The sequence below is a fragment of the Gallinula chloropus genome (genome assembly GCF_964237585.1).
Source record: "Gallinula chloropus genome assembly, chromosome: 1".
Lineage (NCBI taxonomy): Eukaryota > Metazoa > Chordata > Aves > Gruiformes > Rallidae > Gallinula > Gallinula chloropus.
This window is the reverse complement of record NC_140085.1, coordinates 59342206-59366545: the sequence shown is the minus strand read 5'-3', so window position 1 is coordinate 59366545 and position 24340 is coordinate 59342206.

Below are 24340 nucleotides of genomic sequence, written 5' to 3'. Positions count from 1 at the left end.
TTTTATGACTATATATATATATATATATTTATGGTACAAAGTTCTCAGATATACAGAATTTGTGTGGGATATAGAATGCCGTTTCTTTCTTTGATATTCATTCCTTAAGAATAAGGTCATATCAGCAGCTGAATTTTTTATTGTTAAAAAAATCCATAAGAAGGTTTGATTTTATCAAGACATGATTTGCAGTCTTCCTGTGACAAAGGATTGAGTGAAAAGTATCTATTGCAAACACATCCTCCTTTAGTGAAAAATGAATATGGAAAGACTATTAATGTAGACTTCAGTTCCCATAAGCTACTATGCAATGTAACATGTGTTGTCAGATTGAAATGTCATGAAAGGCAATGAATCCCTGGGGGAAACAGGCAGACAACATTGAGCCACCAGAGCAGTGCAAGTCTGCAGAAACTCACCCTTGCAGACCTGTTCTTTTTTCTTTTTTTTTTTTAAATTAGATTTCTTTTTCCTGTCACTCCCTCCAATAACTTTTAAAGCAGGAAGTACCTAGAAGCTTTTTTCTGAGTTTTAACTTTTTTTTTTCTCACCAGTGGCAGTAACAGTATATTTCAGAGGAACTACCTGTGCAATATTTTTTTCTTCAGCCTTCATGCTCGCAGTTTCCATTGCCTCTATCTAGAGCTTCCTGACACCCTGACCCATGCTTTTTTTCTCACTCTCTCTTTTACCAGCTGCTGTGTATAAGAATCTTTTCTATGTCCTCAGAATTTGTACTGGTTCATGGAAGCCACTGCATAAAGTAACCCCCTTTTCCTCTTTCAGACCACACAAACACCCAAAAGCAAAAAAAAAAAAAAACCCAAACCAAAATGCCCCCCCCCCCCCACTCCCCAACACCTCCAGATCCCCCCTTTTTTAAAATTATCTTTTACAAAGCAAAATTAGCAGATGTTTTATTTTGTGTAAGAGGTAAAACTGCCAGCAAAATACTTTTGTTTCTCAATCATATGTAGTGATTCAATTGAAGGAATGAAGTTGAATTCAGAAGTGATACACAAGGTAAAACTGAGGAGTAAAGCAGATAACATGTTTTATAGTCAACTCTGTTATCAGTACTCAGATGATGAGATACTGAAAATAATGGAAACAATTCAGTTCAATAGTTTTTCAATATAATCTCCCTTCAAGTCAGCTTGAGGCAGCTGTGTCTACCACAAGAAGTGGTTCTTAAATGGCTTGATTCTGCTGACTGAGGGGCACAATGCCTTCATAAATACATGGAGCCAGGCAGATCTGTAATTAACATAGCTAAACTGCCTTTGAGCTGAACTAGCCCATATCAAACCTATGCTTTTTCATGGCTTGTCTGCAAACCTGCCTCTGCACCCACAACTTGCAGAGAATTACTTTAGCTTTGTGTCTACTATGATGCTCTCTTCCTCAGGCCTTCTGTACTTAAGTCAAAGTTAACTCACTTAATAAACAGCAGCGAGAAAACTTAATATATGGAAGGAGCTTTTTTAACTTACCCAAGTCCTTTCAACTGTTTTGTATGAGAGTTATACTGTGTTACATTGCCTTTCACATTATGAAGAGCAGAGTATGAAATACTGAGGGAATTCAGGTGAATATTATGCGATCTATCTTACAGCACCTTACATATCACTTCTGAATTTGGCTTGCAAGCCCACTGACTGAGAAGAGAGAACAAGACATCCACAATGGCCAGCAAATGAAACAAGAGTTTAACATCAGGGGAAAATATTAAGGCAGACAGTGTTGTAATGTGAATAAGTTTAGAACAGTAACTTGATAGGAAACAGAAAAATAGCCTCAGACTTAAGTGAAATAACAGATATGTAAATATGACATGCAGCTAAGGTTGATCTTCAATCCCAAAATTTAAGGTAAGGTCATATTAAATTATCACTGCTCCAAATGACTTGTTTGGGGAAATGATATTTGCAGCACTCGGTTGTCTTTCTCCAAAACTGGAGTAGATGGAGGTGTTACTGGCAAAGCTTCCCCAAAGCTGGCTGATGCTCTGAAACAGGCTGCCTCCAGCCAGCCTGGAGAGCAACAAACATGACACACCTACTTTAGATGGCCTACACTATTCAGAGGGCTGCCAGGCTGATTGGTTTGCATGACTCTTTGGAATACTCAGAAATAACCTGACATGAAGACCTAGAGTTATCAGTTCCACTCATCATTAGAGCTTGAAGAATTAAGTGTGTATGGACAGGAATATATAGGCTGGGAAAAAATGACATGCCACTCAACAGCATTCAGTGATCTTCAGAGAGTCATGTGAGTCTAATACAAGAAACATCACTAAACAGTTCAGCTGCACACACAAGCAAACAGAGGTTAAATTTATAATGGCAAAACAATTAAACTATTACACTATTTTTGCTACTGAAAGTAATTTTATTCTATATAAATTTGCATACAAACTTCTGCCTAGTGTTTTGCGGTTTTTTTAATCATATACCTATGTTGATATGATTGAAATAGTCTTTTTCTGAAAATCTAATTTGCCATTCAATTCAAAACATGTTTTTATGCAAACAGAAAAAAAAAAAAGTTGGAAAGCAGGCATCTCACACAACCTTTTATATGTTCATGCCAATTCATGCTCAAATCTATAGGCTAAGGAAAAATAAGAATTACCAGGAAATTTAAAGTGTGCTACAAATATTCATTCTAGGTTAGTGGCACTAGGCTTGATTTTTAGCTAAGCCAAAAAACCAGACTGTCAGGAAAAGTGTCATTTTACACGTCATGCTAAGTTTATCAAACTATATAAATAAAGGTTACTCAGGAATGTATACCAATATAATAAAATAAGGCAGCTTGCTGACAAAAGTTTTTTGTAAGTTACTGCTGCAGTATATAACTGTAAGAAACTGTGGTAGCTCTTACTTACTAATGCTTTTAAAAATCTTACTATACTGCAAACAGTTGCCAGCCCAAATTGTCATCGTAAATTAGAGGTGGAATCTCAGTAACATCTGAATAGCAGCTTACTAAGAGGTCTCATACCTACTGAATTTTCTTTGAGATATTTTATTATTTTGACTTATTTCATATAGCAAATCAGTAAGTTTTATCCAAAAATATAGCTAACATTTTATTTTAAATATTTCTTCTATTTTACTTCTGTCGTTTACCCTTTTTATTTTTCCTGGTAGCCAACTTTTACCTGCTCATACTCCCTGAAACTCAGCTTACAGTGTTTTCTAGTTATGTCTAAAATATCAACTTTGGAAGTATGATGTACAATTACTTCTAATCACTGGACGATGTAGTGAGTCATAAAAGTTATTTAATCCTGAGGGAATCGAGTATGGTCACTTCAGTGTTAATGAGGGAGTGTGGGAATCACCAGTATTGATATTAATAGTATTATCTGTAGGGAAACACTGTTTGGAGTTATTCTCAAGGGAAAGAAGTAACAACCTCAAGGGCGTGGATGCTGAGAGAGTTGATCTTCAGAGAGGCACGTAACAGAAGAAAGAACTTACCATCTTGAAGCTTAAGGCATGTGAACACAAGGCAGTACCCTATCAGTGAACTACTGATAGCGTGTGAACAGCTTGCCGAAGTATAAAGCTTGTGTGCATGTGTTAATAAAAGTCTCTGGTCTACCACAGACTATCCTATCGGAGTCCATGCAATTAATCTCCATAAGGGAGATCATATTTAGATTGATTTTATTATCGTATTTTTTTTTCTTTTAAAAATTTAAAAATTCACTTTTCAATCTATTTCTTCTCAAATTCTTTACTGGAATGATTCTTTGGTAACTTCACAAATCCAACACTCATCCTTAAAACCCATAATATGTGTGGAAATCACTAAGACTAAGAAGATGCATTTTGGAAAAAAGAGTGGCTGAAGTAACCAAACTTTTGACTAGAGAAATTTGAATGTCTAATCAAGCAAACTAAGATAAATACTTTTATATTCTAAGCAATTTATTCCACACATGGGTAAGTTATAAATAAGGTGAACCAGGAAACTCATGAGACACATGACAGAATTTTTGAGAACTTAGTTCCTGAAGCCTAGGATGTTTTATGGTTGTATCTATATATACAGGTATATCATTAGGAACTAGTTTGGCATGGGAGAATAGTCTGATGCAAGCAGCACTGCTTAGAGAGACCTCTCACTGAGATAGTCAGCATATGCTGAGATAATATTTGATCTCGAGTATCTCCAACCAGTGAATGTCTCTCTGGGTACCATTTGAAGGTGTTCTAAGAACCAGGTTTTGGCTTAGACTCTTATGTACCCAGAAGAAGGTTGAGAACAATTGATGTGCATCTGTATTGGAGCTTCTGTTTGAGTTTTCCCTGGTAGGAATCCAGGTCACGAATACCAAAACTACTATGTGAATTTATAGTAAAGGGGATGATTTGTCTGAAAAACACATTACTGCATTGAATCAAAATGCCAAAGCAGATGTGGTTGGTACAGAGTATGTGATAGCCACAGTCTGTCAGGGGGTTGCATCTTAGCATCTTGTCCAGGCTGCCTTCTATGGATTATCAAGTGAATGGCAAAGGAACACCCCTTGGCTTTTTTTGATGCACTTGTTGAAATTTGAATCCATATTCTTGCTCTGCAGCATGGACTTGTTAAAATATTAAAAAACATTGTGCAACAGAAAGCAGTTCAGCCTGAATGACTCATATCTGAAATAGTTTTAAATCTGCAAACAAAATCTCTTTTAAAAAGAGGTGTCAACAGCAGTCAAGGAAATTTATTCACAGACACAATTTTTACATACATTATGGTATGCAATATGTATAATACATTACTGCTAAGAAATTTAAGTATCTAACAAACGCTATCTAATTAACTTTATGAGAAAATCCTAAATAACAGCTACTAAAGAGATAACATTCTGATAATTATCCATACCATGGCTTGGTTGTCTGAGTCTAGCACCCAGTTGTAGGTTACATATTAACATTGGCATCAACTTCACCTAGAAACAGCGATGGAAATCCATAGAGTTTATGGAAACCAAAAGGCAGGGAAATTGAACTAGCCACTTATTTTTAGAAGTCATGTATTCTGTTTGTAAGGCAATGTGAGAATCAGTTTTATGGTTGCAACTGCCTTCATGGTACTTATTCAGAGTCAAATACCTTTTGTGCATTCCTGAAGCTGAGTCTGTGGTCATCACTACAGCAGCAGGACTTGGCCCTTTGCATATAGGACATGAAAAAAGACAAATAGTTTCAGATTATATTTTTATTGAACAGCAGCAGGTGAGATAGGAGATGTAACACAGCTACTGTGCTGCTGAGCAGAACAACAGGGAAAAAAATAAAAAGGCTGCAGTATGTCAGTATGCTGATCTGAATGTCTGCGTGTTGATTTCTCATGCAAATACATCACGGAGGAAAAGAATATGTATTCTGAAATGTTTTGGAATATCAGTAATTTCTTCATGTGTTTTTGTTTATTTTGGACATCCCATGGTAGAAGACCTGATGTCAGTGTTCATCTGTGACTTGTAGTGGCATAGCACAATTATGCTCTTTGGATTTCAACAAAGTTTGGTGTGTTCCCAATGGATCAGTTGTGAAACTCTCATTGATTTCAAAGGAAGAATCAAGACTGACTCAACGTTTTTGACTATTCATTCAGACTTCCTTTGAATTCAGTTCTCAGATTCAAGTACTGTATTGCCTTAATATTTCATACATAAATCACTTTGGGGTGATATAAAAAGCAATGAAAAATAGCAGAGAAATTTCAGTCAATGACACATATTTACCTTCATCCATGGTAAAAAAAGAGGGTTTTCAATGTTAAAAGTTTATTTAAACATGTATAGGAAAGGAAATGTTTACACGGGGAATTACTATGTGGAACTCATAAACACAAGATAGGAATTAAGTATACATCCTAGTAAATCTAAAAAACACATTCCAACATCACATAAATGAGAAAAGCATTCTCCTGTTACTTCTAGGATAAAATTTTAAGGGCCACCATTCAAGTTTCAGACCACAACTTGTTCAATAATTAAGGTCAGGAAGAAATGTTTCCTTTGTTTTCCTCCGGAAGTGTAACCAGATCATACTGAATGATTTAAAAGCAATTTAAATCTTTACAGTAAGGCCATCTTTTACAGCATGTACAAAAACATAGGCTGAAAAGTATACATTACTAGTTTGTAATCATTCCTAGTGGTTTATTTTCTTTTGCTAGAAGCATGGAGAGAATGACAGACAGTTGGGTAGAAAATTTCATAAATGGATAAGACAACAGCAATCAGACAATGAATCTGGAATATGCAAGTGTAAATAGGCTTTCATTCTGTTTTTTAACAGCTTGGAGAACTTAGTTTTCTCTATTGATCACTGGCCATTTATTCACAGTATATCTTGTCCAAACGTGAGAGAAAGCTTAAGTATTGAGCTTGTTCAAATTTGAAACATAAGGTAATGATATATGGGCATGAATTTGCTTTTGAACATCTCTTTGCAGCTGTAGAGGTATCCTACTGACTATACCGCATTTGGTAGCATTCCAGAGATCCATGAGTAGAATTTCCAATACTGCCTGTTTCATCTTTCCCAGGGGTCAAGATGGTTGCTACATTTCATTTGTTGCCTTCTGTTACCTGTTTGGGACCTCTACAGCCCTTTTCACAGTGACCTCTTCCTATTTTTCATATTAAAATCCCTATGTAAGTTTATCTTTCTTTGGAGTGCCTATTTTACCTCACAACTTTCTGCTGTTATCTTATTTGTATAGTGTTGAGAATCACTGATTTATTCTGATTTTCAAGTACTGCAGCAAGTTAATTGAGTTTCCTTTTCTACTCAGAAGCTGCAGATGGTTTTCTGAACCTTTTTATTTTTTCCCATTTTTACCATTTTAACACCTTTTAATTCTTTCTAGAGAGAGAGAATGAATTTCCTCATGTATCTTCAAGTAGCATTTTTTGTTTCTTGTAACAATCCTTTATATTTTGAGACACTTTATCTTCATAAAGTTATTGTGAAATCTTCCAAAATATGTGAGTTAATAACTAAGTCCACCAATACTTTCCCAGTATCAGCTTTTCTTTTTTTTTTTTTTTTTTAAATAATTAATTCCAGATAACATCCTGAATAATTCTCTTTTGGAGATTGAGTTAGGAAATTGTTGGGATGTAGTGCTTAATTTATTTACTGGAGAAAATTTTAATAGCAGCAGTGAAAGACATTTAATAGAGTTAAAGAGACAGAAAGTTTACGCCTGTATCTGATTCTACCCTTCATGAATTTAAAATGCTGGTTTATTTAATAAAATTCAATGAGCATTCTGTTTGTTGAATTACATTCATTCACAGTTAGTGCACAGCAACACAGCTATGGCAGTTGTTTCTCTATAATGGTAAGGTAGGTCAACAATGTAAAGAACCATTTTAAGCTGTCAAATGGCAATATAAGTGAAGAGTAGTTATAACAGTTTAAATATAGTAAGACAACATATAAAGAAGTTCAAACTTTGACAAATGTCTCATCAACATAAAGTCTGTTTTTTTGGTTTTAATATGTTGTGTGGAACAGTCTACTTGAAAGGGAATTATTGACTGGGTGCTCAGTTCAGAGCCAGTTCCAATACAGCTGAAATTGTATGTATGCAATAATTCATCTGTTAAAGGGATAAAATACCTGTATGCAGATCTCTTCCTGATTTATATTTGATTTGTTTGTGTAAATCAAATCTAATAAAGTGGTTTTCTAAATGAAGTTTCTTCATTCTTATTGCACTGCATTACATTTCTACCTGCCCTTCAGCTAGACTTCAGGCTTCATTATATGATATAGATATGATTTTATGGCATGAAGCGAAACAGTTATGGATAGAAAATTAGACTTTCAGAGGACTTTAGAGCTGATAGGATATTTAAAGTTCTGAGTTCAAAACTTACTGAAGCAGAAAACTAACAGTTTCATTGGAGTAGCTGGCAGATGGAACAACAATGAAGGTATTCAAAAGAAATCTGATTTAATTTCTTAAGACTGTAAAAGTTAGCTTAATAATATAGACATAATTACTGAAGGGTTTTTTTGGAAACTCCCAAACTAGCTTTTTGACTTTAGATTTATTTTCCGCATACTTTATTCTATCCTTTATCTGTGTGAAACCATTTAGACCCTACTTTGAAACTAATTAGCCATAAATCAACAAAGACATATACTTTTTTTTTTCCTATGCTAATAAAACATTTTACTTTGCATGAATGTGCTTTTCAGTTTATAACTTTGCTTAGCTCTTTAAGACAGCTATAAGAGCTTTTATAATTAATTAAATCTGGTCACCCTCATCCTTCTGAGTAGCAGCAGATGTCAGATGTCTTGTCATTGAAGAAAAATTTGGCTATCTATATTCTGAGTATATTTAGAGTTTGTCTTGTTCTAGTTCCATATATTCACCAGCACTGGACCAGATACAAACACAAATACTATATAATTTTTTTAAAAAATAAAAATTACTTGTCTATTGAAAATATGAATCATTTAAATAAGGTTAAAAAAATACATTCCCCCAAAATCTTTTCCACCGTTTTGTCAATTAGAAAAAGTTTTAAAAGAAAAATATATGTTATTTAGGACAGTGGTTTTCAAAATAGTTATTAATTGTCCTCAAAATTTATCGCATTTTATACAGTGACTACTAAGTGTAGTCTCAAAAAAATATAGAAGATCTAAAATTATGATCCTCTGCATTAACTCTGCACCAGTTAGGGCAAGGTAAAGCAGATTTCAGTTAGTTACCTAAGAATATGCATGCATAAAAACATTGATGACAAAAAGGTGCCACAGGTAATATTGACATTATAATCAGAAGACAATGAAGCTACGCATCTATAATTGAGGTATAATTTGGTCTGCAGAAACTCTATTACTTTATTAAAGGGAAGAAACAGGTTGACTTTCAGCTTGTGTTTGTGTGGCTGGCAGTTAATTTCTTTTTTTCATATTCATTGCCAGCAGTTTGAATACTGGAATCACTGAGGCATAATGAACAGAGAATTAAATAATCACTTTCAAGGTAGGATTGAATTTTAAAGAAACCTTCCCTGTGGATGAGGGAAATCACAGTAAATTTTGTCCCACAAAACCACATTTTAGGTAAAAGAGCTGCAAGTTTAAAAGAGGAAGGGAAATCTTGTGTATTTTAGGAAAGAACTGTGTTCTTACAAATGGGTCATTTAAGAAGGAAGCAATATCATCACCTTGGCTTTGATTTCAGTTTACTGATTTCTCTAACTCTGAGCAACTTTCATCATACTACTAAGTGTATTCCCCAGGCCTCCTGGTGTTCTCCAAGGCAGCTTTCAAATATTTGGAATGGGACAGGAGAAAAGAGTAGGCTTTCCAATGAATAATTTGTTTACACCTGTTTAAGGAAACACACCTATGACTTAAATATTTATGAAGTGCTATGCTGAATTAGATCCCGAGCTCATAGAATCTGGTATCTGTTTTCTGACTACACAGAGCACTCTGGACAGTTATAAAAGATCTGAAAAGCAGGAACAGTGTAACCTGGTTTGTGAACTTAATTCCAGTGGTTAGAGATTAATTAATGGATGAAACTTGATATTTTTTAAGCATATAATTTTTCATAACTCTGAGTGTGATGTCCTTTCTGGGTAACAGAGAATTTAATTATGTGAGAGGAATATGAACATCAAGAGAAATATTTATTTTGAAACTACTTTGCTTAATCCAGGGAGAGTGAACTCTCAGTCTGCTGATTCTTTTTTTCCCTGATGCACATGGTCTTCTGTGGGTTATATTAATCAAATAATAGATCACAACAACTGCAGCAATGGAGTCAAAGAAATAAATCCAGATTTGCTTTCTTCATGTTTATGTAATGATTTCTGACCAAATTTTTATCCTCTCAGTGAAATTGTAGCTGGCATTCTTGTAGTGATAATTGTCTTCTCCATGCATTTTTTTTTTTCCTGTAGTGAATGTCTTTTCTTCTTGCTTGTAACATAAATACCTCAATTTACAAAGACTGAATGCCAGGTTGGTACTTACTAAACCAGAATTAATTCTCTTCTGTACATTGAACAACTGTTACTGAGATGAAGATTTGCCTCTTGGTGGTAGGGTAAAAGCATGAACACATATTGCTTTTTTGTTGCAACTAAACACCTTTTCCTTTTAGAAAATAATACATTGTTTGATTTAGAAGTTATCATGAGGCTTTGTGCAACCTGTTCTAGTGGAGGGTGTCCCTGCCCATAGCAGGGGGAGGATGGAACTAGATGGTCTTCAAGGTTCCTTCCAGCCAAATCATTCTATGATTCTGTTATTCTAAGTGACTTCACATCTAAGTGGAGACCAGGGATGAGTGGCATTCCTCAGGGGTTGGTATTGGGACTGGCACTGTCTAACATCTTTGTTAGCAATTTTGCCCACAACACAAGGCTGTGTGGTGTCATTGACACATTGGAGGGAAGGGAAACCATCCAGATGGACCTTGATAGGTCTGACAAGTGGGGCCATGAATTTCAACAAGGCCAAGAGCAAGGTCCTACACATAAACTGGGGCAATGTCAAGCAAAATTACAGGCTTTGTGGAGAATGCATTGAAAGCAGCCCTGAGGACAAGGTCTTTGAGGTGTTTTTTGATGAAAAACCTGATCTAGTGGATGGTGTCCCTGGACATGGCAGAGAGGTTAGAACTGGATGATCTGCAAGGTTCCTTCCAACCCAAGCCATTCTATTATTCTATGATTGAAAATAAAACCTGTCCTTAATTTTTTTTTTTTTCTTCTCTTTCTCTATCTCCCTCTCTTGTGTCAAAAAGACTAAATATATCCTGGGCTGCACTATGCAAAGTATTACCAGCTGGTGGTGAAACCATACATGGAGTACTATAGCCAGTTCTAGGCTCCCTAGTACAAGCTACATAGACATATTGGAGAGTTCAGTGAAGGGGTACAAAGCTGTTTAAGGGACTGGAGCATCTCTCCTGTGAGAAAGGGCTGAGATAGTTGGGACTCCTTAGCTCATTTCAGTGGGAGATTTTTATTAGTGTATATGAAAACTTTATATGTTGGTGCAAAGAACACAGAGCCAGGCTCTTTTCAGTGGTTCCCAGTGACAGGAACATTTGAGTTCACACTGAACTCAGTATGTATGAATGATGTAAAGGACAGTGATCTCAGGTTCATCATGTTTATCATTGTTTACCTTAGCAATATTTCCTCCAAAAAAATTATTTGCATGATTTCTGATGTATAGCTTATTTATGTTTTGTTCTTCCTCTGCGTTTCTTTACAGTTTATAAAAGGTCTGAGAACATGACAACTAGTCTCAAAATTTGCAATCTGTATTCATAAATCAGGGAAAAATATCTTTCCAGTTCACTCAATCAAACTTGCTTTAAGAATATCTGGCTAAATAAGAACAGCAATATTAGAAAAACAGAAAAATCTTGGAACGATCATTGCAAGGTCATCTCAGTCACTCTTTTGATACAACGCAGAATTCCTCATGTTTATATAATTTCTAGTTTGTATGTACCTAATCCCTTTTAAAACCCTTAGAGAAATATTTTTCATTGCTGTTCTACTATTCTCATGCTTTACTTCTTTTACTTTTAGAAAACCTTTCTTAATGTTCAATCATTATTGATGCAATTAAAAAAAATATTGTTTCTTTTCATACATGATAAACACATAAAACATAACTCCTATGGTTTTTTAAGCCATATTTTTTTAATTGTAAATGCCCCTTTTTTTAAGGAAAAATATTTCTCTTCAATTATTTAGTGGGGTCGATATTTATTCTTTTTTTATTGTGGTCGGTTTTGGTTTCCCCTGGACTGCATTTCAGCACATGACGTCTTAAAGCTCACTGTCCAAAACTGGATGAAATTATCCATTTGAAGATCTACCTTGGGGGTTGAGGGAAATCTTAATGATTTTTCTAGGAAAAGTTCCTCTTTCTGTTTATTAGAAGACATAGTTGCATTGGAGTCATTAACATTATTTTGATTTACCCCAGCTATGGTCTGGTCTATTAATCAATACAAATGATTTGAAATATTTCCAGAGGTAGCTTAAAGATTTAGCCACATGTCTTGACCATGTGTTTATTTCAATTGTGTCATTTGTGAATCTTAATTTATACAGTAACACATCCAATTGTAATGACAGGGCAATTTCCTGATTGCTATAAACACAACAAACAGAAACATTATTTATGAGCAATCTATAATCTTTAACCATTATATTAACACTGCTAGTCATTAATTAAAAGTCGATTGGAAATGTTTCAATTAGGCTGCAGTTTGATATTCTTTAATTAAGGGAGGGGAGGGGGAGAAATCTGATGTGTATGTTTAATTTATGTAAATAAATCATTAAATACTCTATTAACATATTGGGGCAGCATTCTGATGGGATTACATGCCATTCTGTACTACAATCTTTGTCTGAACAAAAAGAACCTTCTAAAATAGCACATGTATTGGCTTTTTCGAAGAAAATTTGACTGAATACCAGAAGTAGCAACCTAGTCTCCACTTTGCCATAAACTTGCTTCAACTTTCAGGGTCATGTCCTGCTGTTGATGAAGTTACTTTTAATAGTATAGATGGTTATCTTTCATAGTATGTTAATTACATTCTTCTCAAAGAAGAATTTTCCATATGATAAAAATATGGTAAAAAGAAGCCTAATGAAATTAGGTGCATGACTTGTAATGACTTTGTGTTTGGTGGGGTTTTTTGTTTGTTTTGGGGGTTTGGTTGGGGTTTTTTTTTGTAAAAATGTCAAGCTTTACAAGTTTTTCTAGCATTAGGATATATGATTTACAGTCTGCAAAATCCTACTGAAGGAAAAATTTTTAATGAGTGAAAACTGACATGGATCTTGAACTAAGGTCAATTTCCAATATGCTACTAGGTTTTTTTCTTGTTAAAAAATTAAAAATCTCTTATTTAAAAGATTAAATCATAATACACATATGCACTAAGAATTTAATCAAGATTACAGTTGCTAAAATCTGAATACTGACTTCAGTATTTACTCTTCCCTCTTCAAATGACTAGAAATCTGCCCCCTCCTCTCCACTTTCTCCTCTTACTTCTGTGGGCTTATTGAGGTAAATAACTGATGGCATTCAGCTTTATTATATGTTCAGGAAGCTCTGATGGCATGGATTCACATCTAGCGCCCTAAAACTTATCTCCATCTGTTTCAGGGACACGAGTCCTCTATCATTAGTGGATGGATGCACATGTTAACAGCACATATGTTAAGTGACACTTGTGCTGTATCACACTTCTTTAAGACACTTTTACATCTTTTCATCAGAGTCAATGGGCATCTATTAAAGTATGTAAATTTAAAACTCTAATTCTAGGTAATTCTAAAGTCTGGGACTCGCAGTCTTGAGGTGACCAGTGATGGATTTCAGTGAAAATAGAGCATTATGGATGTTTGCAGTGTAACTGATCAGTAACACAAGGAAAACAGTCTCTTCCTTACATTGTATTCTTTCTGTCTCCTCCAAAAGGAGAGATGATTAAATTGCATTCTCAGTTACAAAAACATAGTTAGGGTAAACACTTATGAAAAGTAGGTAGGATTTGGCTTCTTTAAATAGATGGAGCAAGTGGTTAATTTTTTTGTTCATTTGGTTTTTTGTTTGCTTTAAACATAATTTTTCACTTGATAGCTATTTCTATTTCTATGCCTGGATAACCAACTTTCAGAGTTAGGAATTCATATCAGCAAAAGTATGTGAGACATTAAAAAGGAGTAGGTGCTCCATAAAATCATTTGTAAAGCTTAATTCCAACTTGAATTGAGTGTACACCAACTTGTGTACACCTTGCTAGCCTGTGCTTCTAAAATCTATGTGTCACTGGGATCAACACACTGTGATTTTGCGCTGCTTTGCTGGTTGTATTTGTCTCCTGTTACCAGGGGAGCAGAGGAGGTGAACGAAGTTATATGCAAGCTTGATAGGACTGCAGATAATCAGCAGTTTATTGAAAGGATAGGAGATAATTCTAGTCACAGTGTTGAGTCAATTTAGACATGCAGGAAAGCGTGGTTGCCCTTTTTGTGACATTGATTACTATTTGGCCCATCATTTTTATGGTGACTCTGTTAAATTAGTTTTTAAATGAGTTCTCATACTGTACTTATAATGGGCCTGAAAGAGACGCCTTACTTGGTGGCTTTTATATTGCAAGGCTACTACTTCAGGGCGACCTCCATGCCAATTGCTAGGTTGCAGCCATGCTAACACATTTGCAGTGCATTTCCTATGCTGACCCTAACAAGAATGGACAAAAAAGAAGAAAACCTGGGAGCTCAGTGGAGCTCTCTCCCTTCAATTTCTGCTCCTGACAACATCATTGTTATGTGACTGATGCCACACCAATATCTCATAAACCTCAAGACTTCTCCTCCTCCTTTCCATTCCTACAAAGTGAAGCATTACTTACACGGCTATTTCCTGCCAAAAAATCATTCGTGTGGATGCTCTCTATTTTGCAAAATTTGTATTCCCTATTTCCTAGCTGTGATCTTTTTGACATCTTCTGGCTCATTGATTTTGGAATTACCAGTCTCCATTACCTTTTCTTAACCTCAAACAGTTCATCTTTTTAAGACTAATACTTTCTTAGAATAACTACACTAATTTTTCTTTACAGTCACATTATTTTTCTGAGGACTTTAACCTTCATAAAATCTTAAGCAGAGGAGACATCTGGTATCAGAGCATTTCTATTGTTTTTTAAGGAATTATACTGAATTTATATATCAAATTATCACCTTGTCTCCTCCATAATCTGCTACTTCTTGTTTGTTTCTTGTAAGACCTTATGTAGCATATATACTTGTGCTTATAGAAACCTCCTTATTTTTTGGATTAAATTTTTAGCACTGAACTTCTACCAGGAGAGTTTTAATAGTATTTTTGATGCAAGTAAGATTTGGTCCATAATCTTGCAATGGATTTTCTCTCTCTCATGGAATGATTACAGGTGATTGTAGTTTGAAAGAAAAGACAGAGCATATGACTGATTTGAGGAGAGTAGAGGAATATTTTTTTAAATTTCTATTGCTAGTAATTTTTACTTTTCTTTGGGAATAAATAATTATGTAAGTATTATTTGAATGTAATTGATATTTTGACAGGTCCTGTTTAGGAAAATATACCACCTCAGTGTCTTAAGGCAGTCAAGTAATAAAATTTTGCATATAGGTATAAGCTTTTATGAAGAGAAATTCCTTTAACCAGCCATAAGGCAGATAAGATTGGATCAGGATCCCTTTCTTCAAGTGAGTTGGCTGGTACTTGGCTGATTGAAATGCCATTTATCTTAATACCAATAAACTAATGAATTGATGTGACCCATAGATCCAAACATCCTTATTTTTCATGTTGTCAGTATGTGCATCTGTATAAACACACACACTTATGTAGATGGGTATAGATATGCAGACATATCTATATATATAAATTCTTTGCAATCTAAATTGCTTTTAAAAAATGTTTCCTGTAGAGAAACTTTCTAAATTTTTTGTTTTCTCTATGTTCCCTCAAATTATGTTTGTTTTCTTGCAGAGAATACATTTTCTGTAAGATGTAGAACCATATGCATAAGAAGGAACTAAATATTAATTTTTATTATTTAAAAATGTATTAAATATAGTTTAATTTATTGTCTAATTAATCCAAGCAAGTTAATGACACATTAGAAAACAAAACTAACAATACCTTTCCCCCACCTTACCCTTCTTCCCAAGTTCAATATCATTACCAAGACTTTTACCTCCTGCCCCTGAGCAACACAGGAGTATGGGGAATGAGGGTTGCAGTCAGTTCATAGCACTTCATCTTTACCTCTCCCTCCTCCTCATGTTTTTCTCCTGTTCCAGTGTGTGATCCCTCTCATGGGATACAGTTCTTCGCTCAATTGTCCAGCATGGGTCCTTCCCATCTGTCCAACATGGGGACAGGTCCAGGTGTTTACTCACAGAAGCCACCTTTGCTGCCCCACTGCTACAAAAACTTGCAGTGTAAACCCAGTACTGTGACCATTGAAAGAAAACATTCTTTTGCTGACTTTTTTTATGGTGCATAACGAAAATCTCAGAATTCTGTACTGGTAGTGCGTAAGTGATGTAGTTTCTATTCCAATTGCTTAGGTATGTTTGGTAATTAGCTTTGGAATGCTGTCCCTCAGTAATTAGTAATTGCTAACTTAATTTTCCACTTTTAATCAATTTTACAATGTGTCTCAATCATGATATAGGCAGATCCACGGATCTAGTAAAGCTGAAGTGCATAGCTTTCAGCTCTGAAGAGTACTGTGAAAAGGTTCCACTGTCTTCTTTGTTCTTTAGTTCACGTTAAATGACTCCCAAATTCATGAGGTCCTGTGAATAGCAAAAATAAACATGCAGAAATGTTACAAAATAATAATTGCTAAGACTTTTGCTATCATTAAATAGTAAATAAAAGGTAATGTAAACAAAAAGTTTGATGAACAATGAAGGTCAAATAGGTGGGGGGGGGGGGGGTTGAGAACACAGCTGGACTGGTATATAGAAGGCTGCCTTAATTATAAAGAAGCAGACTCTTCACATTAAATGGTGTATGACCAAACAAGCTGTGTTCATTTGACTTCCCAGACAGCTGGAGTTGAATTCAGAGGCAGCTAATTGCCTTGGGGACCTTTCTCTGGCAAGTAGCCCATTGGTACTCTTGAGGGGTGGAGAGGTTTCACACAGAAAGCTTAAAAGCATCTGGGCTGCTGTTGTGCAGAATGCTACCGCTGACAGATTTACCATCTGTCTTTGAGAAAGACAACAGTTTGGGGAGGCCAGATACCACCATTCTTCAGTAGAAAGCCCTTTGTCAATCAAAACCTCCTCAGTACAGTAGAGAGCAGAACTTGAATTATAGTTTAGTGCACTAAGTAAAAAAGAACTATCAGGACATTTAGTTTACTTCTACTTGTGTATGGCTAGACAAAAAAAAAAATCCTGTAGCATTGGAAAACAGCAAACTGCAAATATGTTTGTATTATTCATCAGCTAAGCTTTCTCTGTGCAAATAGTTTTACAGATCTACCACTTGCTCACTCCCCTCCCATTGAGTGCGATGGGGGAGAAACTCAGGGAAAAAAAGTAAAATTTGTGGTTTGAGATAAAACCAGTTTAATATGTCAGTGAATGGAGATAAAAGATTGATAAAAGAATATGCAATTGATGCACAATGTAATTGCTGCTGACTGATGCCCAGCCCATTCCCAAGCTGCAATCACAGCCCCCCCCCCCACCAACTCCCTCAGTTTATACAGTAAACATGATTTCATATGGTATAGAATATCCCTCTGGCCAGTTTGGGTCAGCTGTCCTGGTTATGTTCCCTCCTGGCATCTTATGTGCCTGCTCACTGGCAGAGCATGGGAAGCAGAAAAGTCCTTGAGATAGCATAAGCACAACTTCAAACCTTCAGTGTGTCATCAACATTATTCTAATCCTACATCCAAACCACAGACCTATACCATCTACCAGGAAGAAAATTAATTCTATCCCAACTGAAAACAGGACAGCAGCCAATAGAATGGATAGCATCTGTTTTACACGGGAACTTCAAAACTCTAACCTTAGGATAATGTGCTTTTATTCTTGTTAACTTTAATGTGCACTTGCCAATACATAAAATTATGAATACGTCTTTTTTCCAGTGCAATTTTAAAAGAATGAATAAAAGTTATGAACAAAATATAGATGTTTTCTTAAAAGCTGCAGTACACAAATATTTTTAGCACATGTATGCAAATACATAAGCATACAAATACAGACCTAACAGGTCTGAATGGCATGCACGCATCTCAACAGTTCATAAAACTGTTAGAAATTATGAAGAATGGAATTATGGATTCTATAAATAGTACTCTTTCTTAAACCTGCAAGTGAGTCTACATGTTTCCATGACTGCAGTGCTTTCCTGAAAGATGTAAAAAAATAATTATGCCCAGCTGATTTCATTGTATTGCTGTGGTTGATAAGTAAGTGTGCACTGGGTGTTTAAAATAAATGTTTACTTTGTGTTCCATGTTCTTGAAAGCCAAATTTCAGTTTAGTGTGAAGAACACAGAAGAATGCTAAATACATTATATAGTTATGTACATGTGTATTTAAATACATATTTTATATAATTTATCACAAAGGTTTATCACAAATATAGGAAGCTGGATACAGGTAGCTCTTATAGAAATATTTTTATTTTTAATTTTTTAGATATTATTATGTTTACCCAGGTATAAAATGAAGCATACGTGCCAGGATTTTCCTTCAAGCTTGTGTGGCTGCAAAACACATAAAAACAGCTTCTTCCTCTACATACATGCATGTGGTACAAAAAAAACCCACATTGCCAGAAAGGGTGAAGTTTAGTAATGGGGCCTGAAAACTCTACTTAGTGTATTATTATGGTGCCACTAGGCAAAAACCCAAACATACGTGTGAGAAGGTAAAGGCACTATTACTGTCCGGTCCCACTGATTACAATTCTCATGAAAACAGGAGTCCTGGTTTCCAGTTGCTTTTTTCTAGGGCTGTTTCTATATTTTAGTGAAGAGTGCTTGCCCTCAAAGCTTATTACATGCATCTAGGAGATAGAAAAAAAATTGGATTGACTGTTCCAGTGTTGAGGAAGGCTTTGAGTTTAAGCGCTATAATGAAATACAGGTTTACCACTGGCCATGTTTTAAAACAAAAGGGAAATTGGCCTCTCTTCTCCCAGGGGACCAGCTTAGTTTTTTACTTCAAGGGAAAGGTTCAGGACTTCAAATTCCATCTTAAAATAATGCCCTAATGTAAACTTCAGAAAGACTTAAATTATTCAGATTAAGCACTGTATTGTCGGTTAAGGAATCTAAGAGTTGGCTTATTTTTCATGCTGAGATACTTTCAGTACAGAGCTGGATTATGTGGTGCCATACTCTGTTGCAGTCTACTGAGGTGATATATCAAAGTCAGAAAAGGTGAAAGTGCTCTCTCCATCATTTCCTATTCTCCAGTTTAAGCATATCCCTGGTTCAGCATGCTGACTGCTATGTATCCTTTCTTTGAATATGTAATTTACCCCAGGCATGGCATGGGAAGTTTATTTGAAGCTTTGAGTTCAACTGGTGGCCACATGCCACATGTGAAAAATCCATTTATAGGCTGGCTCTTAATCTATCCCTCTCTTTCTATTACTGAAATGGCAACCACAGTATTTCTCCAGTTCAGTGAAAGTAAACTTGCTACTGGTAATCTCCTAGTTTCCACAGCTATATACCTCCAATAAGTAGCTAGATAAAATTTCTCTTGCACAATTTAAAATAGGAATATATTCCTGTTTACAAAGGTATCTTAGCCACAGTATCTTAGTCATGTAGAGTCTAGATGTTCCATTTTAACTCACTTGTGTTGGCCCAGTTAAACCACCGTAAACCTCTGTGAACATATGGAAATTAGTTGCCTACTTACTTGTAACAAGTGTGCTCATGAAAATGTGTTCTTTAGCTTTCCTTACTCAGTTAAATGACAAAATAAAACTGAATTAAATTACTGCCATATTTGTGTAGAGCTGAGGTATAATTTGAGAGTATGTAGACAGGACTTCTTCAAAAAGGACCAGGGGTGTGGGAGTCCATCTCTGGTCATTTACTGAAGATTTGCCTATGTATAATTGAGGGCATAAAATGAAGATAATGAAACTAAACAGGTGAAACTGAAAGCACCATGTGGCTTCCAGACATCAAGATGGATAATTTTGGGTATCCACAGGCTAATGAATAGGACAGGCAATTAGAAGAATGTCTCTTGTAAACAGAGCTCATTAAAAGACTTGGTGTAAGTTAATAAGAACAGAACTCCTCCTATCTCCATTTTGGTCTGTAAACTAGAACTGCATTTCAAGTACTCTAGCAACTCATTGTGATAAGACCTATGGCTATAACAAGGTTGTTAAATATTTCCTCTGGGAATATCTTCCAATTTTCAAGTGCATTTTACAGAAATCCATGGAAATCAAATTTTCTACAGATTTTGCAGACTGTAAGATTTCCATGCAGATTTTGTAGGAAGGCTATCAATATATTAGTGGAAAAGAGGATTATTTAAGATCACTAAGATATTAAAGGTAGACATGTAATTCAGTGCACATCTGGTCTTCCTTCTGCAAACCTTAGGAAATACATTAAAATTTTTGTTACTATGTTTTTATGTAATAAAGCCTTTTTTTAATTTTTTTTTTCTCTGAAGATAATAGCTTGGATCCTGAAGGTGCATGGTGCAAATAAAATGTATTTCAGAGAATGGGATAGACAGGGGTATTTGCGAAGAACAATTTATAACCTTTAATGTATTATTAATGCTAGCTGCCAATGGCTCAAAGGCATGATTCCAGAATTCAAACATCATGTAACATAACCTGGACATAAATCTGATTTTTAGGTCCAGCTCTAAAGTTGGATCCAAGAAGGGAGGGCAGACTAGTTTTTAAATTAACTGTCTTCTAAAGTTTCTTCAAGATAGGCAAAATCTCAGTTGTTTCTTCATGATTCTGCTGGTTTGTCTACTGTCATGGGGAAACAATGTTTTTTCTCCTGTTTTTTCCTACTACCAAGATATTGTCTCAATTCCTCCACAGTTCTTTGTATACAAGAGATTGACAAAGCAGAAACAGCTTTCAGGGAGTTTTTATTTTTCTAGCAAGTTGTCTTCTATCAGGAATTCTTTTATATACAATTATGGAAGCATACTGTCACAACGCTTGAGTTGCCCCCATCTATCTTAATTATTTGTATGACATTTAAGTCTACTCCCCCACTGACACATTGCTTTATTGTCTTGACATTAGCTAATTTATTCTGCACTAAGGGCAGTTGAAACAAACGCAGGAACAATAGTTACGCTCTGATGTTACCTCACAGCTCCAGATCAAAATTTTTCTGATTGTAATATTGCTTCCCTGTGGCTTGTATTATGATTGAGTTTCAGAGTTAGCCAAGAATGGAGATGTCTTGAAAGAGTGAGTGCTGAATCAGGTCCAGCACAATCAGTATGGACATTACTGACTAGAGCCCCATAATTTGATACGTAAATACAAATCTGCGCTTGCCTACAACCAATGAAAGTTGTGTAGATGTAGCCAGATACACTGATTGCTGCAATCCATCTCCCACAATGAGATGTATGTAGGAATTTGAAGACAATTTAATCTTCAATGTACTGGTTAGCTGCTGTTAGACCACAAAGGGAGCCTAAAGTGAATAGACATGCAACTCCGTCTGGAGCATGCTCAGTGTAGTCTCAACCTCATGGGCTCTGAGAGTACTGATATATATATATTTCCCTTACGTCTCCCAGGAACTCATAGACTAAACATCTTTGAATTTTGCATACTCAACGAATCATGTTTGTCACAAAGCACAGTTGACAGCTATCCTTTATGAAGAATGGTTCAGTGATTAGACCACAGACACAGTGATATGGTGACTTGCATTTTGTGTTCTTCATTGAATCACAATACAGTGGAGGAATATGCCTCAAGTTTGGGTTTTTTTTATATAATACTCAGGATATAAGTACAAAAAATGCCTGTCTTGGATATCCCTGACAAGAGAGAGTGTTAGAATTTTTCTATGCATTTGGAAAAGAGACTTTCTTCCAAGAGATAACTTTCAATGTTCAGGCCATTGCTGTAGTCATCTCTATACCAAAGAATTCCTTAGGGAAGGAAATTAAACTTGAGGTTGTACTGCTTCAAACAAAAAGCCAAAAGTTTTTGCTACAAACTTATGGAAAGAAAAGTTGTGAGGAATGATGGAACCATCTCACAAGACCATCTACTGGTAGAGCACTCTCTTGGAAAGGTGGGGTTTTGTTCCTTTAAATTTGAAGCTAGCAGTCCCGGATGCTCTTTCCCATTTGGTACAATCGCATCTTTCCATGTTCTCGAAACAGAAAGGTCTTGAGATCAAAACCCAGAAGAAGTTTCAGGATTAATCATCTTTACTGGAATGCCTTTCTCAATGTGGGTTCTGTGGCAGGGCCAACTGCATGAATACTGAGTGCTACAGCATACATCTGTCCTTAAGTAACCTGTTTAAAACAATAGGGAAAATATACTGAAACAGAACACAGTGCTCCCCAGCTCTCTTGAAATCTTTTTGGAGTGTACAAACAAAAGTCATTCACTGCTATCAATGGTGGGCAAAATTTTTATCACCAAGACAATCTAGTGTCTGTCTGAATTCTGTTAAAATTATTGCATCAAATTGCATCTTTAAAGTATGCATGCATAATCTGTGCTGTCGGTATGTAAACCATGGGATAATTCCTATGGATAGTGATCATAAGGGAGAAGTAAATATAGAAATTATTATATTTCTCCATTCAATTTTCTGAGTTTTTTTCAAGTGATAACTGATATCGACAGTGAAACTTGTGTTACACAGCCATTTAATTCTCTCATCAGGGACTACTGAGTGATACGTATGTATTTAAAAGAAATTAGTGAGCACACCAAGAAGGGAGTACATGTCTTTGCAACACATGATGCACCCTTGGATAGTAACTTAGTCTGAAATGTATTTGAGAATATGAGAGATAAACACATGGTATAAAGTGGAAAACCTAGAGATAAAATGTTAATCCTTTTATGACCTCAGTTCAGCTGGGGTCATGAAAGAATACTGGAGATGATTATGACATTAGATTTAGATAACTTACAAATGTTAAACATTCTCTTACATATTGTAGGATGTTAACAAAAGATGTCATTCAAATTAAATGTTTGCATTTATCTGCAGCTTGCCTGTATTCAATCTAAATTTACTGGAAAGAAAGAAAAAAAACCCAACTGTTCATTTCAATATCAGATCTTATTAACAATCAGCATTTAAAAGACGATTGTGAATACTACTCCCAGAAATTTTGAAGTGTACAAATTTAATTCATGGAAGATATGAGGTCTAGAAGCTGAAAATATACTGCATCATAAACCCATTACGACTTTGTAAAGAAGTGATGACAAGTGTCTGTATTCTCACTATTTTTAAGCACCATGCTAGAATTGATATTCTCATCATCTAAAATCTTCATGTGACTGTTTAGGAATCATAATCTGCTCCTTTGCGTATTTTGTCTATGTACTTCTAAGGCCTGAAATTTTATTTGATTTCACTGGTTTTTACTCCTTTTCTAAAACTATGATGTTTAAGTTCTTCCAGTATTTTCTGTGTTCTTTCCAGTCACTGAACTTCCAACTGCATGAGACATAAACTCTTATTCTGAATATAATGTTGCGTGGGGCACAATGATATTTCTAATCAGGTCTTATATGCAGTCTTGTACTCATGAAATGAATGATTTCAGCATGGATGTTGCAGCCATTTTCAGAAGGGGTGAAAAGGAACATCCCAAGAACTACAGTCTGGTGAATCTCAGCCTCGTCACTGAAAACTTCTCAAAAGTTTTTTCTGGCCACATGAAGTAAATGAAGTTGTTTGGGAACAGCCAGCATTAATTTACTGAGTGCAAATTTTGCTTCACTAACCTGATTGTCTTACCTGATGAGATAACTTGCTGTAAGGCTAAGAAGGAACAGTGGCTGTTGTGTAATTTGACTTTAGCAAGGACTTTGACACTTTGATATAACATTGTTGCAAGCAAATTAATGAGATATGGACTTATAAGTGGGCATTAAGTTGACTGGAACATTGGCTGGAGTAGGCACATGTGATCAGTCCGACCACTGGCTGGTTACATATGGTGTTCTGCAGTGAATAATGTTTAATGCTTTTATTAATGAACTGCATGATGGAATAGGGTGGGACCAGCAAGTTGTCTCTAGCAAACTGTGAGTAGAGATCAGTGCTGTGGAGGATTGGGATGCTATTCAGAGGAACCTTGACAGACTGGAGAAATGGCCTAACAGAGAATTCATAAAGTTTAACAAATGCAAAGTCTAAATCTTGTAAGGGATAATCCCATGAAACTGCGCCAATTGGGAGTGAACTGGATGGAATGCACAGTTTTTCTCAGTATTTCAGGCTTCTGTTACACAAGAATTTGAACATGATTCAGCAGTCTGCCCTCACTGCAAAAAAACCAAACCACTTCCTGTGCTGTATTAGCAGGAGTTCTATCCAGAGGTTTGGGGACATGATCCTTGCCTTTTACTGGACATCTATTGTGAGATGACAACTGAAATAGGTTCCTGTTCTGGGCTTCCTGTGCAAGAAAGACACGGGCATTCTGGAGCAAGCTCTTTGAAGAACCACCAAAATAATCTAGGAGCTT